Source organism: Bubalus kerabau, chromosome 23 (assembly GCF_029407905.1).
Source record: "Bubalus kerabau isolate K-KA32 ecotype Philippines breed swamp buffalo chromosome 23, PCC_UOA_SB_1v2, whole genome shotgun sequence".
Classification (NCBI taxonomy): domain Eukaryota; kingdom Metazoa; phylum Chordata; class Mammalia; order Artiodactyla; family Bovidae; genus Bubalus; species Bubalus kerabau.
This window is the reverse complement of record NC_073646.1, coordinates 34,168,184-34,174,183: the sequence shown is the minus strand read 5'-3', so window position 1 is coordinate 34,174,183 and position 6,000 is coordinate 34,168,184.

Here is a 6,000-nt window from a genome sequence, read left to right as displayed (position 1 = left end):
GCAGGAGGATTCTTTACCACTAGCACCACCTGGGAAGCTCCTTGTTCTACCTAATAGAGCAGTTTATGGATCAGGAACAAAGCCAGCTCCCAGGCTGGGACCCTGGGGGAGCTGGTGGGTGCATTTCCCAGTTGCACTATCTTTCATTCTCATGGCAGGGGTCCATGAGTTTGAGTTGCAGTCCAGACCCCTCATTATGGCTGTATATTCCCTCTTACTATCCCTGTCCTCAGGTAGCGGTGGCTTGCCCAAGCATCAAGCCCGCCCTTAGTTCTCAGAGAGCCTACAGAGAATAGGATTATCCTGCTGTTTTCCAGGCAACGGCTGTGAAATCCACATGGCCCTTGAGGAAGGGTGTTCACAGCCTCGAAGCACAGCAGTTGTCTGTGTACTGTGCTACTAAGCACAGTGCAACCCCTCAGCAGAGAAGGCAGTGGCACCCACTCCAGCACTCTTGCCTAGAAAATCCCACGGGCGGAGGAGCCTGGTGGGCTGCAGTCCATGGGGTCACTAGAGTCGGACATGACTGAGCGACTTCACTTTCACTTTTCACTTTCATGCATTGGAGAAGTAAATGGCAGCCCACTCCAGTGTTCTTGCCTGGTGAATCCCAGGGACGGGGGAGCCTGGTGGGCTGCCGTCTATGGGGTTGCACGGAGTCGGACACGACTGAAGCGACTTAGCAGCAGCAGTAGCAGCAGCAACCCCTCAGGGGGACTCTTTGCAACCCCATGAACTGTAGCCTGCCAGGCTCCTCTGTTAATGGGGACTCTCCGGGCAAGAATACTGGAGCGGGTAGCCATGCCCTCCTCCAGGGGATCTTCCCAACCCAGGGATTGAACCCAGGTCTCCCGCACTGCAGGCGGATTCTTTACCATCTGAGCCACCAGGGAAGCAGTTGTCTTTGGGAAGAGGAATTGGATGGCCTGGAGCCCAGGGCGTGGGGGAAACAAACTTTTTACCTTATACCCCTGGGTGGATTCTGAATCTTATGCTATAAAGTGAAAGTGAAGTCGCTCAGTCGTGTCCGACTCTTTACAACCCCACGGACTGCAGCCTATCAGGCTCCTCCATCCATGGGATTTTCCAGGCAAGAATGCTGGAGTGGATTCCCATTTCCTTCTCCAGGGGATCTTCCCGACCCAGGAATCGAACCCAGGTCTCCTGCATTGCAGGCAGACGCTGTACCGTTTGAGCCAGCTTACTCTTAAAAACAAATGTTATCCATGTGTATATGTACACACACCTGTGTACATACATATTAGAACACGGACGTGTATTAGAATATTTGGGGAGTAGAGAAGTTGGGCTTTTGGGGGAGGTGACATTTGAGACTGCCTTTTTAAAAAAAAAAAAAACCTTTTTATTTTGTATTGGGGTATAACCGATTAACAATGTTGTGATACCTTCAGGTGGACAGTGAAGGGACTCAGCCATACACATATATCCATTCTCTCCCAAACTCCCCTCCCATCTAGGCTGCCACATAACATTAAACGACTTCCCTGGGCTGTACAGTAGGTTCTTGTTGGTTTCATGCTAAGTGTGTGCTAAGTCGCTTCAGTCCTGTCTGACTCTTTGCAACCCCATGGACTGTAGCCCACCTGGCTCCTCTGTCCACGGGATCTCCAGGCAAGAATACTGGAATGGGTTGCTATGCCCTCCTCCAGGGGATTTCCTGACCCAGGGATCAAACACAAGCTTCTTATGTCTCCTGCATTGGCAGGTGGGTTCTTTACCACTAGCGCCACTTTAACAGTGTGTACATGTCCATCCCCAAATCCCTAACTGTCCCTTCCCCCATCCATTCCTCCCCCTGCCCCCCCCCCTGCTGGCAGCCATAAGTTCATCAGGATGGGCAGAGGCCTGCAGGCTTTGGAAAGTGGGACCAGTGTGGGGAACCCTGAGATGTATTAGGCTGTTAGCGAAGCATCCAGGGGAGCTGGAGCCCCTGGAGGAAGAACTTTCCAGGGAGAGTCTGGGGTCAGGAAAGGGCTGAAGACAGAATAGAGGAGTGGGGTGGGGAGACAGAAGGAATGCTGAGGCTTTAAGGGACAAAAGAAGTCATCCAGGCTCTTGACTGTCACCTAAGTTGCAGTGGTGATTAAATTAAAAGACGCTTACTCCTTGGAAGGAAAGTTATGTCCAACCTAGATAGCATATTCAAAAGCAGAGACATTACTTTGCCAACAAAAGTTCGTCTAGTCAAGGCTATGGTTTTTCCTGTGGTCATGTATGGAGTGAGAGTTGGACTGTGAAGAAGGCTGAGTGCTGAAGAATTGATGCTTTTGAACTGTGGTGCTGGAGAAGACTCTTGAGAGTCCCTTGGACTGCAAGGAGATCCAACCAGTCCATTCTGAAGGAGATCAGCCCTGGGATTTCTTTGGAAGGAATGATGCTAAAGCTGAAACTCCAGTCCTTTGGCCACCTCATGCGAAGAGTTGACTCATTGGAAAAGACTCTGATGCTGGGAGGGGTTGGGGGCAGGAGGAGAAGGGGACGACAGAGGATGAGATGGCTGGATGGCATCACTGACTTGATGGACGTGAGTCTGAGTGAACTCCAGGAATTGGTGATGGACAGGGAGGCCTGGCGTGCTGCGATTCATGGGGTCGCAAAGAGTCGGACACGACTGAGCAACTGAACTGAACTGAACTGAAGTTGCCATGAAAGTGAAAGTTGCTCAGTCATGTCCAACTCTGTGACCCCATGGACTATATAGTCCATGGAATTCTCCAGGCCATGGGTAGCCTTTCCTTTCTCCAGGGGATCTTCTGGACCCAGGGATTGAACCCAGGTCTCCCGCATTGCAGGTGGGATCCTTCTCAACTCTGTCATACTCCAAATAGACATAAATAGGTGGGGCCTAATACAAATCCCTGAGGCACTGCCCAGGGCCTGTCCTCCAGGCTGACTGGCCCATTTCATCAAGCACACAGGGGTCCAAACCCACAGAATGCAATCTAGGCCAACCCAGGAGCTTTCCAGGTGACCTTTTCCAAGGTCCTCAGAGACCTGCATTCGGGTCTGGAATGCGGGATATCCATGTTATCCATGCCCTGGGGTTAGTCTGACCTAAATTCCTCCCCCCTTTCAAAGGCTGCACTGTCCAGTACTGGAGCCACCCGCCACATGTGCTACTTAAATTTCAATGTCGTTTGGTTAAAATTAAACAGAATTTAAAAATGAGTTCCACAGTCGCACTACCTTTCAAATGCTCGGACCTCCTCAAGTTGGACAGAACAGAAATTATTTGAAATGCTCAGCTGAGGTCCCAGGAAAGAGAGAAATCCCAGATGCCAGAAATAAGAGGGGGCTGACCCCTGCAGAGAACAGCTTGCCCTACTTCTGGGGTGAGGACAGGGGGCACAGCAGGGGCTTGTGCTCAAGTGTATGTGGGGACAGGAGACAGCCTTGGGAGCATGCCTAAACTCAGCGCAGGTCCTGAGAGCTCTGTCAGGACTAACCCCAGGGCATGGATAACATGGATATCCCACATTCCAGACCCGCATGCAGGTCTCTGAGGACCTTGGTAAAGGTCTGGACCTTTAAAGAACTTGAGAAAAAATGCCCATCTAGGGGGCTTCCCCCGTGGCTCAGTGGTAAAGAATCTGCCTGCCAATGCAGGAGACATGGGTTCAATCCCTGGTCTGGGAAGGTCCCACCTGCCATGGAACAGGCAAGCTTGTGCACCACATCCACTGAGCCTGTGCTTCGGAGCCCGTGCTCAGCAACGAGAAGCCACCACAGTAAGAAGCCCACACACCACAACTAGTAGCCTTCCACTCACCAAAAATCTGAGGAAAAGCCCATGCAGCAATGAAGACCCAGCATACCCCCAAATAAATAAATGAATAAAATTATTTTTAAAAATGGTCAGCTACAAGGAGGTGACAAGCAAGCTTATCTGTCGCAGCCTGAGAATCAGAACTCCCAACCCAGCATTGTACTGGACGGGAATGGTTCAGAAAACTCCCAACTCTAAAGACAGAAGTACTGAGCAAAGCCTGAGGATACTTCTGGGGGAAAAGCGAAAAGGGGAGAAGAAAGCTTGGAAGTTGTGCTCCCAAGATCCAGGCTGCAATGGTTTCTATTGGAAGGAAAAAACAAAAACCAGCCACCCTAAGGATGAGCTCACAGTAAGAAATGTCAAAACCCCCGGGGGCATGATTCACTGGGGTGGAAACTCTGAAGACAAAACAAACCAGAGGCCCCAGGTCTCCAGAATACAGGACAACAATCTGAAAGAGAATACAAAGTGAGTCTGTTAAAGGTGATAAGAGAGTGGTTGCCAGACTTCCCTGGAGGTCCAATGGTTAAGACTCTGCACTTCCACCACAGAGGGCGTGGGTTTGATCCCAGGTCAGAGAACTAAAATCCCGAGTGCCAAAAAAGGGCAATAGCACCCCACTCTGGTACTCTTGCCTGGAAAATCCCATGGACGGAGGAGCCTGGAAGACTCTAGTCCATGGGGTCGCTGAGGGTCAGACACGACTGAGCGACTTCACTTTCACTTTTCACTTTCATGCATTGGAGAAGGAAATGGCAACCCACTCCAGTGTTCTTGCCTGGAGAATCCCAGGGACAGGGGAGCCTGGTGGGCTGCCGTCTATGGGGTCACAGGGAGTCGGACACAACTGAAATGACTTAGCAGTAGCAGCAGCCAAAAAAGGAGAGGGGGGAAGAGTGGTTGCCTTTAGGGGTGGAGTGGACATGAAGGAGGCTTCTAGGGGTACTGGAATATTCTGTGTCCTGATCCAAGTGCTGGTTACCTGTATTTGTTCAATTTTTGAAGATTAGTGACATGCACACATAGGATTTGTATACTTTTTCAGATGTATAATTCAATGGCATCACTGACTCAATGGACATGAGTTTGAGCAAGCTTGGGGAGTTGGCCACGGACAGGAAAACCTGGTGTGCTGCAGTCCATGGGGTCGGAGTCGGACACGACTGAGCGACTGAACTGATGTTATAATTCAATACAATCATTTAACAAATGATTAAAGGAAAAATATTAGGAATTAGAAAGGTAAAGAATAAGACATTATCGGGTGGAAACAGAGGCAGGGTGGTTTTGTGGGGTTTTTTAGGTGCACCTTGCGGCTTATGGGACCTTAGCTTCTCAACAAGGGATGGAACCCATGTCCTCGGCAGTGCAAGCGTGGAGTCCTAACCACTGGGCCAAGGAGACAGGTTTTAAGAAGAATCAAACAGAACTTTTAAAGATAAAAATGCACTCAATGTAACACAATTTTAAAAGGGAAATCAGTAATGTAACAAGTTAAATGAATCCGAAATGACAATGACTGACCTGGGAGACATATCTGAGGAATAGATTGTGCTCAGAATGCACAGAAGGGTAAAATGGTGGAAAACATGAAACCGAAGTCAGGACACACAGAAGGAAGAATAACAAATTCACACAGGTCTAAGAAGTTCTATAAGGAGACACAAAGAATGGGGGAAAGACAATATTTAAAGAGGATGATGACTAATTTTCCAGAATTGGCAAAAGACAGGATGTTAAAGATTCAAGAAGCAGAAACCCTACTCCTGCTCAAAACAGGAAGCCCACGTTTATTTACTTATCAGCCGCAGGTGCAGCATGTGGGTCTTAGTTTCCCAATCAGGATCGAACCTCGGCCCTGGCAGTGAAAGCACCAAGTCCAACCACTGGACCGCCAGCCAATTTCCAAAATGAAAATTTTTTTGTGCTTCAAACAGCACCATAAAGAAAATGAAAAAAGACCCATAAACCTGTGAGATGGCTATAATCAAAAAGACAGATTAAAAAAAAAAAGATAACAAGTGCTACAGAGGATGCAGAGACACGAGGACCCTTATGTACTGCTGGTGGGAATGAGAAATGGTGCAGTCACTTTGGAAAACAGTCCAAAGAAAGATCCTCAAATTGTGAAATATTAAGAGTTAACCACACCCAAGAGAAGGGAAAACATGTTTCTACACAAAAACTAGTATACAAATGTTCATGCGACC